The following is a 21,158-nucleotide window of genomic DNA, read 5'->3' on the forward strand; positions in this document are numbered from 1 at the left end:
TCGCTGTGAGTGCCAAGTCTCCATAATATTGAAATCACTGCAATGAAGGTTTTAGTGTGTTAACAGGCCAGAGGGCAGCACTTGAGTAAGCCCCTCCTGTGATATCTAATAGTAATACGCTGATGTTCCACTAATAATCAAAATAGGCTATAGGTGCTCACACATTCTAGAGAGTAGTTTTGCAGTACCATAAGCACAGGGAATCATATAATATGAGTTGAATTGTGCTTTTGCATTTTTATGATCAGTATAAATAGACCACTAGATAGGCTTGAGGTAAAACATTTCTGCTAAAATTAAACATATTTTTTTAATACACTTGTAGTGAATGTGTTTGTTTTTGTTTGTTACAGGTCTTTGTCCTCAGGGAAACCAACAGATGTTGAAGTCCTTGGGTACGAGGAATACCGTAGTTGTTGATCAGCTGAAATTCAGAAAGGGCAGCTTCCCACGACTTGGAGTTCGTGTGTCAATGCGATGGCACAGGAAACTGTGGAAATGAACAGTTACTGCTGTGTATGGGGGAGAGAATTCTGAAAGCAGTAGCGATGATGGAAACACAAGCACCGCAGACGGCAGTGACGAAGATGATACTCCTGATTATGACGATGATGACAACATTTACCTGGCGAAATTAGGTAAGATTGAGCGCACACAAATGAATACATACTTGTAGTAAAAAGTATGGACAGTATACAGTGTGTGTGTTTATTCAATGCCTCTAGGTAACCTCATAACTGTGCTGCAATGTTAGAAGTAGCTTACTCCATACTGCATGAATGCATTTAAGTAGTGCCTGGTATATTAGGTTTTCATGGTGTCAACTCATATACAGCACAACCTGGTATACCGTGTTTTCAAAATAAAGACATGAGCCTGTACTTGTGTAGCCTTAATTCATGTTTATTAGTGTTATGCCTGAAAAAAAAAAACAAAAAAAAACTTTAATGAACAGATTAGACCTTCTATCAGTATCTTTTCTTTTTCTGTGTCACATCTGCTTGTATTTTGTGTTAGTTACTTTTTCCAATTTCATAATGCCCTTGTTTTGCTGCAAAACTGAAGATCTATGTGTGTAGCCAGCAAGGCTGAGTTTAAAAAATGTTGACTTGCTGACCTCATTCGGGTGCCCTATAGTAACAAAAGAGTTTGTAAGCCTATTAGCAAATGCTAGTTTTGTGCCTCACTTCCAATGATGTTTTTGTATTTTTCATAAGCACATGCAATTGACTGTGGAAAGAGGATGCATGTACCGCTTGACTGCTTTTGCATTTAATGCAGATCACCAGTCTATCCGATCTCTGCTGATGGGCAAAAATAAAACTCTTGTTTGTGGACATTTACATAGGGCTATCTGAAAAATGTGTTATTAAAAGGTTAATCTTAATTTTTTTTAAAAGTAAATTCAACTTATGAAAAAATATGATATCAACATTGAAAAATATATGCACTGTGTATATTTTGTTTTCCTCATTTACAGTTGGCATCAAAAAGGACATCAGCTGCATTCCAGAGATACCAAAGCTAGCATTGAACAGTGAAGGAGCACCGTTAGATCCATCCCAGCAGAACGTCAGCTCTGACCAACTTCTCAATGGTGAGTGTTTGTAAAGCCTTAATCTTGTTCAGAAACCCAAGCAGATATGGTTGAATCAATCTTGTTGGAATACCAATTAGTAATCCAGATTAAATTATGCTATTGCTGTCATAATAGCAAATAAAAAGAATGACAGCAACTATACACAAGCAAAGAATGTAGCATCCTGGCTACTATGTACCAGTATTTTTTGCAGTTGTCAGCGGTGGGTCAAGGAATTCTGTAAATTGGGGGGTGGGGACCACACACATATCTCCAGTTTTTCTCTGTTTATTTTTTGTTATAAAAAAAAGGGCATCTCAAACCCCATGTGTCCTTGCGCAGATCCACCATGGGTTGTAATCTGGATTACAAAGAAATGATAAAGTCAATCTTTCAATAAATATGATTTTTAAAAATGTAATATCTGTGCACCATATTTATTTTCTTTTTCTTTTTGTTTTCTTCATTTCCAGTTGGCATCACCATGGACATGTACTGCATTCACGAGACCAATACCAGAATTGAACAACGAAGCACCATCAAATCCATCCCAGCAAAATGTCAGCTCTGACCAACTTCTCACTAGTGAGTGTTTGTAAAGCCTTAATCTTGTTGGGAAACCCAACCAGATATTGCTGCATTAATCTTGTTGGAATATCCATTAGTAGTTGAGATTAAATGATGCTATTGCTGTCTTATACACTTTAATAGCAATTAAAAAGGATGACATAAACTACACACAAGCAAAGAATGTAGTATCCTGGCAACGATGTACCAGTGCTTTTTGCAGTTGTCAGGGGTGGGTCCGGGAATTCTGTGAAGTTGGGGGGGGGGGGGACCACACGCATGTCCTCCAGTTTTTCTATTCATTTCTTTTGTTTAAAAAAAGACAAAAATAAAGGGTATCTTACACCTGATGTGCCCCACATGAATCAACCACTGGTTGCAATCTGGATGCCATGTTATCCTTCTTGTCATATTGTAGCAAACAAGATTAATGATATGGGTAACACCCAACTGGAGAATGTAGCTTGTCTGGCAATTGTACCTGGACCTTCCAAGCAGAGTGATAATCTATGAGCAATTCTCAAATGAAGATGCATGTAACGTTTGACTGCTTTCGCATTAATGCAGATCACCAGTCTGTCTGATCTCTGCTGATGGGCAAAAAAACCCTCTTGTTTGTGGACATTTAAATAGGGCTTTCTGAAAATTGTGGTATTAAAAGGTTAATCTTAATATAAAAAAAAAAAGATAAATTCATTCTTAAAAAAAAAAAATCTGATAGAAACAATAAAATAGACATGGGCTATGTATATTTTGTTTTCCTCATTTACAGTTGGCATCGAAAAAGACATCAGCTGCCTTCCTGAGATACCAGCACTAGTATTGAACAATGAAGGAGCACTGTCAGATTTACCCCAGCAGAATGTCAGCTCTGACTAACTTCTCACTGGTGAGTGTTAGTACAGCCTTAACCTTGTTGGGAAACCCAACCAGATATTGCTGAATCAATCTTGTTAGAATATCAATTAGTAATCCGGATTAAATGATGCTATTGTTGCCATATAATAGCAAATAAAAAGAATAACATCAACTATACACAAGCATAGAATGTAGCATCCTGGCTACCATGTACCAGTATTTTTTGCAGTTGTCAGGGGTGGATCCAGGAATTCTGCAAATTGGGGGGGGGGGACCACACGCACATCTTCCAGTTTTTCTCTGTTGATTTTTTTTTTGTTTTGTTTTAAAAAGGACATCTTAAACCCCATGTGTCCCCGCATGGATCCACCATGGGTTGTAATCTGGATGACATTTTGTCCTTTGAAAGAAATCATAAAGTCAATCTTTCAATAAATATGATTTAAAAAAAATGTAATATGTATGCACCATTTGTATTTTGTTTTTCTTTTTGTTTTCTTCATTTCCAGTTGGCATCACCAAGGACATGGACTGCATTCACGAGATACAAATACCAGAATTGAACAACGAAGCACCATCAGACCCATCCCAGCAAAATGTCAGCTCTGACCAGCTTCTCACTGGTGAGTATTTGTAAAGCCTTAATCTTGTTGGAAAACCCAACCAGATATTGCTGCATTAATCTTGTTGGGATATCCATTAGTAATTACGATTAAATGATGCTATTGCTGTCTTATACACTTTAATAGCAATTAAAAAGATGACATAAACTACACACAAGCAAAGAATGTAGCATCCTGGCTACCATGTACCAGTGTTTTTTGCAGTTGTCAGGGGTGGGCCCAGGAGTTCTGTGAAAGTTGGGGGGGGGGGGGAAGGGGACATGCATGTCCTCCAGTTTTTCTGTTTATTTCTTTTGTTAAAAAAAAGACAAAAATAAAGGGTATCTTACACCCGATGTGCCCCACATGAATTAACCACTTGTTGCAATCTGGATGACATGTTATCCTTCTTGTCATATTGTAGCAAACAAGATTGATGATATGGGTAACACACAACTGGAGAATGTAGCTTGTCTGGCAATTGTACCTGGACCTTCCAAGCAGAGTGATAATCTATGAGCAATTCATAAATGGGGATGCGTGTACCGTTTGACTGCTTTCGCATTAATGCAGATCACCAGTCTGTCCGATCTCTGCTGATTGGCAAAAAAAAAACAACTCTTGTTTGTGGACATTTCCAAAGGGCTATCTGAAAATTGTGCTATTAAAAGGTTAGTCTTAGTCAAAGAAATTATAAAGTCAATCTTTCAATAAATATGATGGAAACAAATGAAATGTTTGTGCACGATGTGTATTTGTTTTTCTTTTTGTTTTCTTCATTTCCAGTTGGCATCACCAAGGACATTGACTGCATTCAAGAGATACCAATGCTAGTATTGAACAATGAAGCACTGTCAGATCCATCCCGCAGAATGTCAGCTCTGACCAACTTCTCACTGGTGAGTGTTTGTAAAGCACTTAATCTAATTGGGAAACCCAGCCAGATATTGCTGACTCAATCTTGTTGGATTAAGCATTAGTAATCCGGATTAAATGATGCTATTGCTGTCATATACAATAACAAATAAAAAGAATGACATCAACTATACACAAGCATAGAATGTAGCATCCTGGCTAATATGTACCATTATTTTCTATTTTTTTATTTTTTTGCAGTTGTCAGGGGTGGGTCCAAGAATTCTGTAAAGTGTGTGTGTGTGTGGGGGGGGGGGGAACCACACGCACGTCCTCCAGTTTTTTCTGTTGATTTTTTGTTTAAAAAAACAAAAACGATAAGGGCATCTTACACCCCATATGTCCACCCATGGATCCACCACGAGTTGTAATCTGGATGACATCTTGTCCTTTCAAAGAAATGATAAATTCAGTCTTTAAATAAACATGATAATACAAATGTAATATTTATGCACCACGTGTATCTTGTTTTTCTTTTTGTTTTCTTCATTTCCAGTTGGCATCACCAAGGACATGGACTGCATTCAAGAGATACCAATACACACTTTGTACCAGAATTGAACAATGAAGCACCATCAGATCCATCCCAGCAAAATATCAGCTCTGACCAACTTCTCACTAATTACTAGTATTGCTTGCCTATGGTGCCTACAGTTGTTTGAGCATGCAAAATCAATTTAGTCTATGTATTCAAATTTTTGATGATTTATCACTCAGCACTATCTCCCCACCACAATTCGCCATGTTATGATTTGTCTATTCTATAGCTATCAAATATTCTATGATATCGTAATAAGCTTTGATATTTCTTTAACAATAAATGTCAACAATAATTGTCATATTTTTTCATGTAAAAGATGTACATGTAACAGCTTTATTCCTCCTTCCAAATGTGATTTGATTTCTGTAGGACCATTGCGTCAATATTACTGTTATATCGAAATGAAAGTACAATCACAAACATGCACATAATAACAACTCATATCATACTGATTTTTTTAGCCCTAAGACCTGAGTTATCAGAGATTCACTAATATTAGGAGGAAGTTGGCCCTCTGCTTTAAGCCATTTCCATCTAATGAATGTTTCAGAATGTATTTCAGTATAAACTGTATTGTGTACAATTTTCTCAGGTTAAAATCGGTTTAACAATTAATTTAGATCAATATTTATTTTACCAAAGACATCTTGATTTGTACATTTAAAAATTTTCGAGGAAATGTAACCATTGTATTAAAGGACATGTTCATTATCAATGAATTTAAATCAATATTTATTTTACAGTACCACAGACATCTTGATCAATCTGTAAATGTAAAAGTTTTTAATGAAATTTGACAATTGTATTTAAAGACATGTTCATTCCTTTTCTTTTCTTTTTGGATGTGAGATATTGATTGATTTTGAAATAAATATTGCTGCATTTTGATGCAGCGTTGTCTAGACTCACTTTCTTTGTGTTTTTTTTTTCTCTCTTCTATATACTGGGATCTCATATCATGAGGAAATCATAATATTATGCATACTAAAATGTCAGCATATCAATTGGAAATGAAATGATATTCATAGTATTACATGTACTTGAATATCATTTAAGTCTGTAGGGGTCTGTAGGACAATACACCTTTATCATTTGTGTGAACAAGTACAATCCATGTTTGTGTGTGTAGATGTTTCTGTGTAGAAAATTAATTTGCATCTGTTTCAGAGTCCTGAACGTATATTTTATATATAATATATAAAAAACAATAATGTGAGACAGACGTGTGGCTAAGTAAATTTTTTGCTTGTTATTTCCGATGAGCAAGCTGATAATTGAGTTTTACCCAACAGAATGATCATGAATTATGTCTGCCATGCATGTGGTCTGGTTTAAAGCTGTAAAAGAAAATCTTTATTCATGGGTTCAAATGTACAGTATCCATCATGGCAGCTTTATAGAAAGAATGAAAGTTAGGTTATTACAGTCATGATTGCGACATGAATTATCACAAAGAATAGCAAGGCTTGGATGTGTGATTTTGGTTTTTGTTTGTAGTATTGGAGAGTAGGAGAGAGGGTTAAAGCGTGGCAAGGGAAAGAGAAGAAGTGGAGGAGAGCAATGAGAAGATGAAATGAGAGGAAAAAGAAGAGGCAGGCTGCAATGAAAAAGCAATAATTTCATAAGCTCCACCTCTTGCACAATACATGTATAACCACTTTTTGCCTGATACAAATTAGATACAAACTGATCAAAGATAATGTGTCCTAAACATGGAGTGGGTTTTTTTTGATTGTTTATTTGTTTGTTGGTTTGTTTTTTACATCAAAGGTACACTCGTCTGATTGCTGAAGCGTAATTCATGGGAAAAAAACAAACAAACAAACAATCTGCAGAGGAACCTCCCCATTCCCCCACCAGTGTTTCATCATGCATGTCAAAACTAGACCTTGGCGTATTTGTACTACATCTTATGAAATTATGACACTGCATAGTTGCATTCACACAAAAATATGCACGAAATCACTCGTTTTATAGATAAATACCAAGTAACTATGCATACCGCATAGACGCGCGTGTTATAAGAATAGGATACGACGGTTCGGAGGTCGCACTCTCGGTACGCGCGTTCAGCAAACTGACGTATCACCCCGATACGTCAGTTCGGATGACCGCGCGTACTGAGAGTGCGATCTCCGAACCGTCGTATACCTGTTTTTCGACTCTTCCTGTGCGGAGGCCTTTCTTTTTGTGAACGTAGCATTAGTTTTATTCATAAATGATTTAAGATACATATATTATACGAATCGTCTGGAATTTGCCTTTCTTTTCATATAAAAAGATCGGGAATAAAAGCAAGAAATTTCTTCACACGAGACTTCAAAGGACCCCCAAACTTCAAACGCGTTTTTCTCGAAAACGTGTTCTCGCACACCGCTGACAGATACGACGGTTCGGATGGTCGCCGACGAATTGTTCCAGCCGAAGGGACGTTCTCCGACCCACCACATGCCTCACAAACAGGGTCCCCATTCAGCCCATAACATATACATTTTCATTTATGACCAAAAATATCAAGTTTTGTTGTTGTTGTTCTTGTTTTTTTAAACTATTGAAACTAGATCAAAGTATTCTATGCATGCCTCTGTCATGCCTCACCGAGGTTTCCATGATTACCGGTGGCCTGCATGAGGTTGCCCCGAATGCAGAATTCTGTTTATTGTTATAATGTGTTGTTGTACGTCGGGTTGACTGGGTGACTTGTTGCGGAGGGTGGAGGGGGGGGGGTGATCCATGGGTTCATTGACTTGACGTCGATGCTAGACCATAGTGTACTTACATTGATTTCTCATTGCAATTTTGATTTAAGTTTCAAACTTTATTCTTAAAATCTCTAAAGATTATCTCTCTTCCTCTCTCTCTCTCTCTCCCTCTCTCTTTACCAACCGCGGGTTTTGCCGGTATTCAGTGGTAAAATTTACGAGAAACTTTGCTGTTCATGTCACTCTCATTACCGAAATCGTGATATTGTACTCAGTTCAGTTATAAAGTTTACGTTTATTTTCTAAAGTTAATGTTAGAACCGATAAATTCAGAGCTGGTTTATTGCCGTTTTGATTCTATGTTGTTTTGCGTAAGGCAGATAGTTACGGTCGATTATTACTCTTCAATACTTTTTTTTGTCTTTCTTGTGTTTTTGTGTGTCTATGCTCTGCAGTCCTGCATTGTTTCAGTCACTCCTCCTAATGGTCAGTTACAGCACGTCACGCACCGATGCACCTCATCGTATACATCCCGTGTATACGGTGTGCACTGCACTTCCCGTTGCACCATGATAGGCCATTATTGCGTAATGTCACTCATTGTAAATGGATTTTGATTTTGGAATAGATGACCAACAGCTAGTCAACCACACAAGCCAGTATATCACTATCAATGAATTCAACAGTCAGTTTTTTTTTTTTTCAATAAGGCAAATCAGATTTGTGCTAATTTCAGTTTAATTCACCTTAATTCAAAAGCTTAACTAGAAATTTCGATACGTTTGAACTATTTTTAAGTTCCCTCAATGATTTTCCATTCTCCGTTATAGGAGTCACCGAAACATGGTTGCACACCAATTCCCCGGACCTATTTGGCATTGAAAATTATAATTTTATTCGTAATGACAGAAAGCATGACATAGGAGGTAGGGTTGCCATGTACGTTAATAATCATATTAGATTTAAAATTCGAACTGATTTGGGTATTCGGGGAGCAGAAAGTTTATTTATTGAAATCTTAAATGATAATGAGAAAAATATTGTAGTTTGTACTATTTACCGTCCTCCACAAAATGACGTTCAATCTTTTATTGACAACTTCGACCAATGTGCTAACGAAATTTTTGGAGAAAGAAAATCCATTTTTTTGATGGGAGATTACAATATAGATTTATTACAACCTACCCATTTCCATGACATATTACTTTCCAACTCACTGCATCCCCACATCAATAAACCTACCAGAATAAATAACACCACCAACAGTAAAACATTAATAGATAATATACTGTCTAATGTTATAACTGAAACCTGTATGAACGGTATCCTTTATTCAGATATATCTGATCATTTACCGATTTTTATGATTAGTGATAAATCTGTAATAACTCCAATACGTCGCCAACCCAAACAATATTTGAAAATGTATCGAAATGAAACGCCACAAAATATTGATTCATTGAATCAAGATTTATTCGAAGAACAATGGAATGACGTCTTTGAACTCCAAGATGTTAATCCTTCCTACGAAATTTTTTTTTGACAAAAACTATTAGATTATTATGATAAACATATTCCTTTAACTCCCAAAGTAAATGGAAGGAAAAGAGCCCGGCAACCGTGGATTACTCAAGGTCTTATACATTCCATTCTTACTCGAAACCGTCTTTATAAAATATCTCTGAGGAAACCTACCTTCTGAAAACGTGAAAAGGTATAAAACATATAGAAATAGATTAACTTCTTTGATTCGAGTTTCACGTAAATCATATATTTCAAATAAACTCGAATCTAATAAGGATGATAAAAATGCTCTTTGGCGGATTGTTAATGAAATACTCAAAAAGAAACCTACGGAATGTCCTGATAGCATTACCCATAATGATAAAGTTATTACTAATTCTGATCAAATTGCAAATATTTTTAACAATTTTTTTGTTAATGTTGGTCCTTCTTTAGCTGCATCTATTCCCATAAATGATATCAAAAATGATAAAGATTACTTACCTGAAAGTAATCAAAACTCATTGTTTTTTACTCCAATAAATGAATCAGAAATTATTGATATTGTTCGATCTCTGAAATGTAGTAATTCCTGTGGGCCTGACAAATTAAGGGTGGATTTTTTGAAAAAAATAATCTACCCCTTAGCAGCCCCTCTCACCCATATATTTAATTTATCCTTACTTAACGGTGAGTTTCCAGACTCTTTTAAAATCGCCTAAGTTATCCCCATTTATGAAAGAGAAGATCCATCACTGGTGACAAATTATAGACCCATCTCATTGTTACCTGCAATATCGAACATTTTAGAAAAATTAGTTTATAAGCGTCTCTCCTCGTTCATGATTGAAAATGAAATATTAAATGTGAATCAGTTTGGCTTTAGGAAAGGATTTTCTACCGATTATGCTATAATTGAATCTGTTGATAATATTATTGATGCGCTTATTAAAAAGGAGCACATAATTGGAGTTTTTATGGATCTTAGTAAAGCATTCGACACTATTGATCATGACATTTTATTTGAAAAATTACATAATTATGGCGTGAGAGGGATTACTTTGTCATGGTTTAGAAGTTATCTAAGTCATCGAAAACAATATGTTGCATTTAAATCCAGTCATTCGTTCCATTTGAACGTGTCATGTGGTGTCCCTCAGGGATCTATCCTCGCGCCCCTACTTTTTTTTTTGATTTATATTAATGATATCATTAATTCCTCTCCTCGTTTAAACTTCATTTTATTTGCAGACGACACCAATGTTTTTTATTCCCACAAGGATATTGTAACATTGGTTGATACATTTAACATGGAATTAAGTAATATTTCGAAATGGTTTAGAAGTAATAAGCTTTCATTGAATATTGATAAAACATGTTTTATACATTTTCATACGCTTCAATCTCAACCCACCCTTCCTCAAAGTATTTCTATTGATGATATAAACATTGCTGAGAAACATTCAACCAAGTTCCTAGGAGTGACCCTAGATAACAATCTAACTTGGAATACTCATGTCCAGAATATTATAACAGCAATATCTAAGGCAACTGGTGTGTTAAGGAGTATAAAATACTTATTTAATGATCAAACTTTAATGATGTTATACAACACCTTATTCTACCATATGTAATGTACTGTAATATTGTATGGGGCAACTGTAGCAAAACCAAATTGAACACAACTTTTCTTCTTCAGAAAAAGGCTCTTCGTATATGCACACATTCGATTTTTTTGGCTCACACTGATCCCATATTTTATCGCCTAAAAACCCTAAAGGCCCATGATATACATTCATATTTAACTGCTATATTTATGTACAAACACATTCGAAATTTATTACCATTTTTCCATAATGCCCTAGTTACTAATGATCATATTCACTCATACCCTACCCGTCGTTCCCATGATTTTCATTTAAGTAATCCAAAGCTTTTACTTGCTCAAAAGTCGATTAGACATCACGGTCCGGATACATGGAACACTCTTCCTGAAGAGTTGAAACATTGTGCCTCCTTGTTTTCATTCAAAGCAAACTTAAAGAAGCATATTTTATCACAGTATACTTCAAATACGAATTAAGCCCGAATAATTTATATGACTTATGTTGGTCTCCCGATAGTAGCAACATCGTAAGTCATTCCCTCTTCCAGCAAACCAATTTTATCATTCCAAATCCCAGCCTATCTGCCCCTGTGCACTCTCAAGCACTCGCACGCACATTCACCACCTTCACACATCAGAGTTTATTTTCCCCTGCTATCCTCGCAGCAGAATTTGTATTGTTTACCAATTTACCTACCTACCTTTTCCTAGGGCCGGCCATCTTTTCAAGCAATGCTTACAATGGCGGCCCTCTGCATTATCATTTCCTAAATATAATATTGTTATTGTAATCCCAGCTGCATAGACATGCATACTGTAATATCATTAATTTCCTTTTATATCATTGTTTATGCAAGTCAAACGACTCTGTTTCAAATATACTTTGTATATTTCCCATGTTCACGATTATTCAGTTTATGTACAATGTATATTGATTTGCAGAAAATAAAGTATCTATCAAACAAACAAACAATCAAGTCAGTCTTAAATGTAATACATTTTAACACTAAATGTAATAACCGGAGTCAACCCTAGATGATGTCAACCCTAAATGTACCATCCATCCTAAATGTAATCCACCTTCACTTTAAATGTAAGACACGTTAACGATAAATTAAATAACCGCTCTACATGTATAAATGTAAATATAATAAGAATATAATGGAATGCAAAATGTTGGTGTGATTGTATGATGACGGTAATAGAATTAAGAACCATGTCACATGGACCTAATTAACTTCGAGTAATCAGAGGGAAAAAAATAGACATTGTGTGATTTTTAGCTGGGTATTAAAACAACAAAAACATGCAAATCTGAGCAACTACAGGGTGTCTATAAAAACTATACACTTTTGAATTGGCTGCCGAATAAGAAATATAGGATTCTGGGGGAAAACGTTTATATGTATGGATAGCTTATGGCCTCAGCTTTTATGACACCAAAAAGTCTACAAATAATTCATGCTTGAATGAGCACTGCTTACTTTTGTAAAGGGTATGAACATTAGGCTGCGCAGGAAATAGCCTTTTAAATTTGCGAAAGGTGAGTCCGTTGGAGCTAACAACAATGACGTTGATATAATAAATTTATGATCAATTGCAATCAGTTTGGGTTTGCTGAGTGAATTTTATGGTTTATTAAACCAAACTTTTATGCATTAGGAAACCGCAGTTACCTTCGTTTTATTGTAGCATTGCAAATTTCCTTGGTAGACTCAGTGGTGTGTTCAAGTGAGTAAGGATAAGGTGATGGAACATGTTGCAATTTCCATGTTACCCACTCTTATTTTTTTTTTTTTTTTTACATCTGTGACTTGAATGAAAACTTCTCCCCACATTGCAGTTATTTTCAGATTAGTAGAATAGCTCGTTCATTTACTTATTAAAGGGACTGTACAGTACTGGTTGAGGTAAGGGATTCATGTTTTGAAAATTTCTAAGTGAGATAATGAGAAACCTCTTATGAAATATGAAAGAGCATGTAATTTTAAGAAGGATTCAACGTTTATTTGATGAAAATTGGTTTTGAAATGGCTGAGATATCCAAAACGTTATAATAATAGAGGGCAACATGACATAACTTTATTAGAATTTCTTTGTTTCACCTTGTTTTTGGATATCGCAGCCATTTCGAAACCGATTTTCATCAAATAAACTTTTGATACCCTTTAGAATTGCATGCTCTTTGACATCTCATAGAGTGGTTTCTGAATATCTCGCAAAATGCGAAAAGCTAAATCCTCACCTCGACCAGAACTGTACACACCCTTTAACCAGATGGGGATTGTGTAAATTCATAATTCAAATACATTTTGTTTAAAAAGGAATGCCACAGCTACTGGCTACTTATTATTCAGGTTACCCATAGACCTGAAGAATAAATAGGTGACATCTTTGACATTCTTTTTTTTTTTTTTTGACAATCCATAATTGAATATTCAATGTTACATAATCCTTACCTGGGTATTACGTAAATCAATGACATGTTCAATGTGGGTTGGAGGTTTTGTACCATTACCTCATCCTGATTTACATGAACACACCACTGAGTCTACCAGAGAAATTTGCAATGCTACAATAAAATAAATGCAACTGCGGTTTACTCATGCATAAAAGTTTGGTTTAATAAACCATACAATTCACTCAGCATACCCAAAATGATCGCAATTGGTCATAAATTTATCATATCAACTTCAGTTTTGTAAGCTCCAACGGACTCACCTGTCGCAAATTTCAAAGGCTAATTCCTGCGCAGCATAATTTTCATCCCCTTTACAAAAGTGGGCAGTGCTCATTGAAGCATGAATTATTTGTAGACTTTTTGGTGTCATCTGAAAGTAGGGTCCATAAGCTACCCATACATAAACCTTCTCCCCAAGAATCCTATATCTATTATTCGGCAGCCATTTCAAATGAGTATAGTTTTATTTGAGACACCCTGTATTGCTGCTCTTAAAATAACGACACTGGATGTGCCGCACACAAGAAATCGGGGTCATCCCAATAGACCGACACCCACGAGTCATACAGCCCACGAGTTCGACATTGAGAATAGGTCCATGAGACATACAGCTCACGTGTCATACAGCCCTTGAGTTCGACACTAGGCAAATAAAGCCCATGACACCGACATTAAGTGAAAACAGCCCTTGAGTTCGACAGATACAACACGGCGCGTATTGTGTCAGTTTCGTGGGCCTTGTTGGCTTAGTGTCGAAATGATGGGCTGTATGATTCGTGAGCTGTATTACTCGTGGTTTGTATGACTTGTGAGCTGCGTGACTCTTGAACTGTATGACTTGTGGGTGTCGGTCTCGTGACGTGCACCCCAAGAAATCAAGGGAGGGGGAGTATAGAAGAAGGAAACTCAGCAGACAGTATTACAACGGAAAACAATATACTGCATTACATAAGTTTCAAACAGAAAAAGTGAGGGATGGGTTGGCAAAAATGGTAGGGGCCAGTCATGGAAAGGCGATTTGCATAAGAGGTTTAGAGTGGATATTGATAATAATGATGAGAGTCACATGATATTTGGCAATGACTTATCAAATGAATGTTTCTATTACATCTAGGGTCGATATTGCATTTGGGATCGTTATTAACGATTTACGGTTAAAGATTACTACATTTAGAGTTTACTACATTATTACATTATTACATTTTTAGGGTTGTTATTGCATTTAGGGTTAAGGTGCATTCACACTCATCACTTGCTGAAATATCTTTGAAGTGAAGTTGGAACCACTGTCTGATTGCACCACCTTTAGCAAGCCAAACGTTGCGAAGAACTTCACTAACGCCTTGCTAACGTTCTGTGCAGTGATACGCCGAAGTGGCACAGCTTCTGGAAATCTCGTAGAAGCACACATCATAGTGAGCATTTATGTCCAACCTTTGTCTTTGGCAAAGGACCAACACAGTCTATGATACCTGTCCTAAACGGCTCATCAAATGCTGGTATGGGTTGTAGGGGAGCAGGAGGAATCTTCTGATTAGGGTTTCCCACCATTTGACAAACAAAAAATCTGAAACATCCCGTCTCAAGCCAGGCCAAAAGAAATGTTTCAAAATCTTGTCAACCGTCTTATTGACTCCATGTGTGTTTACGAAATACTGTTGGGATGACAATTTGGTGAACGTCTCGCCATTCTTTATCACTAGAAGAGTCAACTGGCATTCACTTCCTCATCAACGCATCTCCTTTCATATAGTAGCAAGTCCTTTCACTCAGTGCTTCTTCTTCAGCAAGAGCACTATCACACAATGCTACCAACTATTAATCCTTCTTCAATCAAAGAGCTCTTGTTCAACCCAATATCAGTTTCATCTACAGGCTGGGAATCATATCCCCTATCTGATGTGATTTTAATGCTGGTGTTTTACTTACTTCTCCATCATCAAACCGACAGAAGAAACTCCCTTGTAGATTAATATCCTCTGGATTAGCCTTTATTTCAGACTCCTCTGATTTTCTAGACATGGAACGTGTAACTACACGAACTGGGAAAACTTCAGGGAATTCCTGAACCAAGGCAGCTGTCTCATTTTCTTCTTTATCAAAAGGGACTGCACTGACCACTGGAATAGTCACTTTGTCTCCTGCAAGATCATTGCCTAATATCAATGCTACACCATCCACAAGAAGTGACTTCCTAACACCAAGATTCACCCTTCCTGAAACTAGGCCTGACTGCAAATCGACTGTGTGAAGAGGGGCCTCAACGTAACCTGCTTCTACTCTTTGTAACAGTACACGTTTGCCCAAAAGGCAGAACACTGCCAAGAATCAATGACTGAGATGCACCAGTATCTCGCAGGATGGTAACCTTTCTGGCTTCCTCACACCTTACCAATGACACATAGCCTATAGAAGTGAATGGTTCATACTGAGACTTAATCTTGTCTTTATCAGCTGACTTAATCACACTCTGAACTTGTCCACACCAATCACATGTCGATTCTACTGAACGACTCACTTATCCATAGGGATGAGACTTCTTTTCTTTGTCTTTTTCCTGTTTTTTTTTTCTTGGTCAGAATGGGACAATTAGATTTCACATGCCCTGGTTGCCTACATTGGAAACACACAATAGGCTTCTCAGTGTTCCTACCTTTCTTGTAAGTCTCATTTTCTACAACTAGACCAGCTTCCACCTCTGTCTTACTGCTAGAATTTGTCTTACCAACACTTAAGACGATTAGGAGCTGCATATTTGCTTCCTACATACCTGTTTCCATGACCGACTATGGGACAAAGTATACTCATCAGCGATTGTACTAGCTACCAACAAAGTCTGCACATGACTTTCCTCTCCTCAATATGCAAACGCACCTCTTGAGGTAGCGACCTCTTAAACTCTTCTTCTAGTACGAGTTCCCGCAAGTCTTCAACAGTAGCCAAGCCTACTGATTGCAGCCAACGATTGAAGGCAATTTCCTTCACTTTTGCGAATTCTCTCAATGACTGTGACTCTAGTTTTCTGCTATTCCTGAATTTTTCAGGAACCAAGGCGTACGCGTTCATGATTGTCTTTTTGTACTGTTGAGTAATGTTGAGCTTCTTCGCGCGACAGTGAAGCATAAGCATCACATGCTTCTCTTTTTAACTTAGTCTGCAAAAGACGAGGCCATTTTTTTCTTTCGGCCACTCCATGCTATCCGCCACTTGCAGGAAATATCTATCTACATCTCCTTCATCGAACTCAGGGACCATTCTGACATTTTTTGTGATGTCAAAATGCCCACCATTGACGCTTACACCATACTCTCTCTCTCTCTCACCGACTTGACGAGCCCTTTCTAGAGAAACCCTCTCTTTCTCTTACTCAATTCTCTCTTTCTCAAGTTCAAGCTCTTTCATACGTACTTCTACACTCCCTTGCATATCGCCAGGGGGACTACCTGATATGCTACGCAATTTCTGGAGGAGAAATACTTCTTAATCTACAAGAAATTTGATTGTATGCTGTGTAATCTCTGACTTTTTCATTGTGCTCTTCACATCAGGAGGAACATTGTAGTTTTCTGCAACACGCAACAAATCAACCTTTTTCAAGGTTAGCAAATCCTCACCTGTGGGTGAATCCACAAACTTCTCAATTGAACAATCTTGATCTTTCTCCATTATGCACCAGTAATGTACAGTTGATAGTGCAACAAGAAAACCTGACTTCTAACCAGCCAGCAAGCTAAAAAAAAAACAAAAAAACAAACAAACAAAAAAAAACATTTTCAACTGAAGAAAACCAGCCGCACTATAAAAAATAACCCGTGTACTGAACCACACACGAACCGACTAAATTAAGTAAGTCTTAGTCATTCGTAATTGATAGGGGCAGTGGATGATTTTGAATTGAGGTTTAATTGGGACACTTCATATACCCGGCCTCCATAAGATTTGCTCGCTGCGATATATAAAACTAGTACGATTAGTAAAAGACTCAGTTGCGAAATCACTTATTTTCTCACAAAATTAATTACCCGCGCTAACCATTTGTTAAAGTGAAACAGTTCGTGTAACATAAAATTGTGTGTGGGTGCGTGCGTGTGGGTGTGTATTATATGTGTCTATTGTTAAAGCCAGCAGCCTATTACAGTATTTTGTGATAATTTGACAATGTCTACAACATGAAATACAACGTTTTGTGTATCGAAGGTTGCACTTCAGTAAAAGTCACATGAACGTTTAAGCTGCGATGATGTTTTTTTTTTTTTTTGTGTGTGTGTGTGTGTGCTTGATTGAATGGTAGGAAAGTCTATTTTGCTAATGAATGCAACAAAAATAATGATAATGATAAGAGTAATAATAATGGTTAATATAATTTCTATTATCTTAGTATTGTCCTATATTATGCTCAATAGTCTGTTTGTGTATATGTGTGTGTGTGTGTGTGTGTGTGTGTGTTTGAGAGAGAGATTGTGTGTTTGTTTGTTGTGTCACATATAGTGCTGTTTACGTCAAGAATTCGGAAACGCACTGAGACATCGATGCTCACACGGGTGCAGTGCGTTATTCCGAACGTTAATTATTCCGAAGGTTCGTTATTCCGAAGGTTTGTTCATCAGAAACACACAAATTTCCTATACCTAGAGGTTCTGTAACCCAGAAATGAAAAAAGAAAAGGTTCGTTAATCCGAACATTTTCGAAGTTTCGGTACTGACCCATTTCCATTGTCGGATCAACGAACCTTAGGAATAGTGAACCCTATTTTATTTTCGGATTAACGAACCTTCGGAATAACGAACTTTATTTAAATTTGGTATTAGTGAACCTGCGGAAAAACAAACCTTATCACATTTTTGGATTATTTCAACGAACCTTCGGAATAACGAACTGTAAGTGCTCACAGAGTCATGCGCATGTTGTCGTCATGGGTATGATACTTTGAAAGTGGCTACTGTATACTTTCATTTTTTTTTTTTGATACTGCATTTATTCATATTTCAGACGACAACAAAAAACGAAACAATAACCTATTTTCATGTTTGCATAGTGAAAACACCCAACGTAATCAAATATATAATTTCGAAGATTAACTCTTTATGTGCCACGTTCGCACGTCCGACTCAGTCGACGGCGTGCCAACTACGCATATTCTGCTCAACAAACAAAGTCGCCAAGACCGATCGATAAACCGCTAATTACTGCTAATCCCGCGGCACAATGAAAGCGTTTTTCGTGCTTTTGTTCCTCTCATACACGGCTTGCATTCTATGTGGTGATGGACTATCAAGCGATGTTCCCAACTAGATATGCTCGTATATTCTAAGTTTCTATCACGGTTTTATGTGCAAAAGTCATGCCTCTACAGTAATGTAGCAACTGGTCATTCAAAAGAAAAATTGAAAATAGAGTCGTCATACAATTTATATCGAAACAAAGCTTGGTATTCCTCTTTAGCTTTGCCTACCGTATGCTCATCTTAACAGAAATTTGTAAAAGTTATACAAATTGGAAAAACAGAATTCTTTCTAGAAGCATGACTACCTTCGTGTCTCAGAATAACGTGGTACAGAGAGGGTTTCCACCATGGCACATAAAGCGTTAAACGACGGTCTATGAAAACATAAATATTATTTCTTCAAAATATATACAAGCATATATCTCAATTCTGTGAATTATATCTTAAAAATTGCGTAATACTATCAATCTATCAGTACACGAAAAATCTATATTCATAAGATTGTTTATTTCCTCTTTGATAAAAGTTTAGCATTGCTGTTAACATGAATTTGAAAAGAAAACATGTTGGATGAGCCAGGAGATATAAAAGAAAATAAACAAATCCTATCCAATTTACACATAACGTAACGTAACCTTTTCACATTTTCCCCAATTCCATATATGGGGCAGTTATTGTTAAAAAACATCTTCTTCTCTGCCAGTGGAAATGAACTTTTCTAAACCAGATAGATACCCTTGGAATATTATCGAATAAGAAAAACATTGTACGATTGTTTTTATTTTTTTTCTACATGTCGATACTAATGGACATTCCTCCACCTTTTCGTATCCCCTTTATAAATGAAATATTTTCCACCGATATAAGTATATAAGACCATATACTTAAACAAAACAGAGTTTTTTATTGAAAATAACGTTCTGGTTGTGCCATAAACCATTTGTTGTTGTTGTCGTTGTTGTTTTTTTCACAGTGGGTTCCTTCGCCAACACCCCTTTGTCAATTACGGGCCAAGCACGCATCATTTCAAATAGAAGCGAGGCATGTTTTTGTCGTAAATGATCATTACGTTATACACACGACAATCACTCTCCAGCAAAAATCACATGTGTGTATGGTCATAGTTGAGTATGTAGACCCTACGTTCTTGAATAGCTCTTCTGTATCAAAACACAGTGATATTTGTACTGCGGTAACTCCTTTGTAATTCCTTAAAATGTAAAATGCCTCCTGACCTTGTGTGTATGGCAGTAATCCTCCGAAATCATTTGATAATTTAACATTATGTCCAAACACCTTATCTCGCCATCCATTATGCAAATATTAACATTGCAGCAATTGCACGAAACATCCCCCCCCCCCCACAGATGTTCCCTTAAAGAAGCATGATAAGCTAGCGTACATAGGCACATTGCCAAACACTTAACTTTGTGGATGGGACGGATCCAGTAAGACGACAAGTAGTGCAAGACAAACATTTCGTCATACTAGGGTCGGTCCATGCTTGTGAAGTTCGATTGTGCCCCATGCTTTAATGCATCGATCTCCAGATCCTCTCACGCAGAAAAAGAAAAAAAAAGTTACATTGAGCCTCTATTCGTGCCCAAAAGCATGTTTGTGTTTGTGTGTGTGTGTATGTAATATGTTGTCTCTCTTACTCCTATCTCTCCCTCCCTTTCTTTGTCTCTTTGCATCGCAAGTGATGTTTTCAGTGCAGAGTATAGGTAACGAAGTCGCCCCTTTTTATGTCTCATGCCTGATCGTTTCTAAAACAACATTTACGGAGTTAACCAAGATCACCACCAGCATGGCGATTTGAAATGTGAGCACAAATACCAACATACAAAAAGAAACATGTCACATGAATACAGTCGTAAAACAATGAGCGTTATACATGCGACCATGCATTACAAAACCAACAAGTATTCGAACAACAAAAGTTTATGTTTGGTCTCAATATAGGTGAAATTACCAAACATCGTCAAACTTTAGATTTTATTTGTACTGATACACTAACTTTTCATCTACATGATTCTTACTCTCCTGATCATTATCAAATGAGTGTGAACTGCTTTATTTGTACAATGTTTGAAGATCATTTTTCTTTGTTTCTGTTTCCATTATGTACCTATGAAGAGTTTGATTGCAAAAACCGATAAGTCCATATTTGCCAAATGGAGATATTTGCGATTAAAGGTCAAGAAAAATAAAGAGAATAATAAGAAAATTTTTGCTTCTTTTGACCATAACTTCAAAAATGTTCCTCTATATGTAATGACCAATATATCATCTAAAAGGTATAATTTTGTACTTTATGACAGAGACCGTACTTCAAAATCTTCAAACATGGACTCATCGGTTTTTGCAAACAAACTCTTCATATATATGTATGAAAAATAAAAGAAAAATAAAGAGAATAATAAGAACGTTTTTGCTTGTTTTGACCATAACTTCAAAAATATACCTGTATATGTAGTGACCAATATATCATTTAAAAGGTATTATTTTGTACTTTGTGACAGAGATCGTACTTCAAAATCTTCAAAATTGGACTTATCGGTTTTTGCAAACAAACCCTTCATATATATTACACACACAC

The 21,158-nt window shown here is 36.5% G+C and overlaps 1 pseudogene; it reads left to right on the forward strand.

Annotated features, from left to right (window-relative positions):
- Nucleotides 1-472: 472 nt before the first annotated feature.
- LOC140229740 (uncharacterized) lies at nucleotides 473-5,089 on the forward strand (annotated as a pseudogene).
- The last annotated feature ends 16,069 nt before the right edge of the window (nucleotides 5,090-21,158 follow it).

The sequence above is a fragment of the Diadema setosum genome, chromosome 6 (genome assembly GCF_964275005.1).
Source record: "Diadema setosum chromosome 6, eeDiaSeto1, whole genome shotgun sequence".
NCBI classification, from domain to species: Eukaryota; Metazoa; Echinodermata; class Echinoidea; order Diadematoida; family Diadematidae; genus Diadema; species Diadema setosum.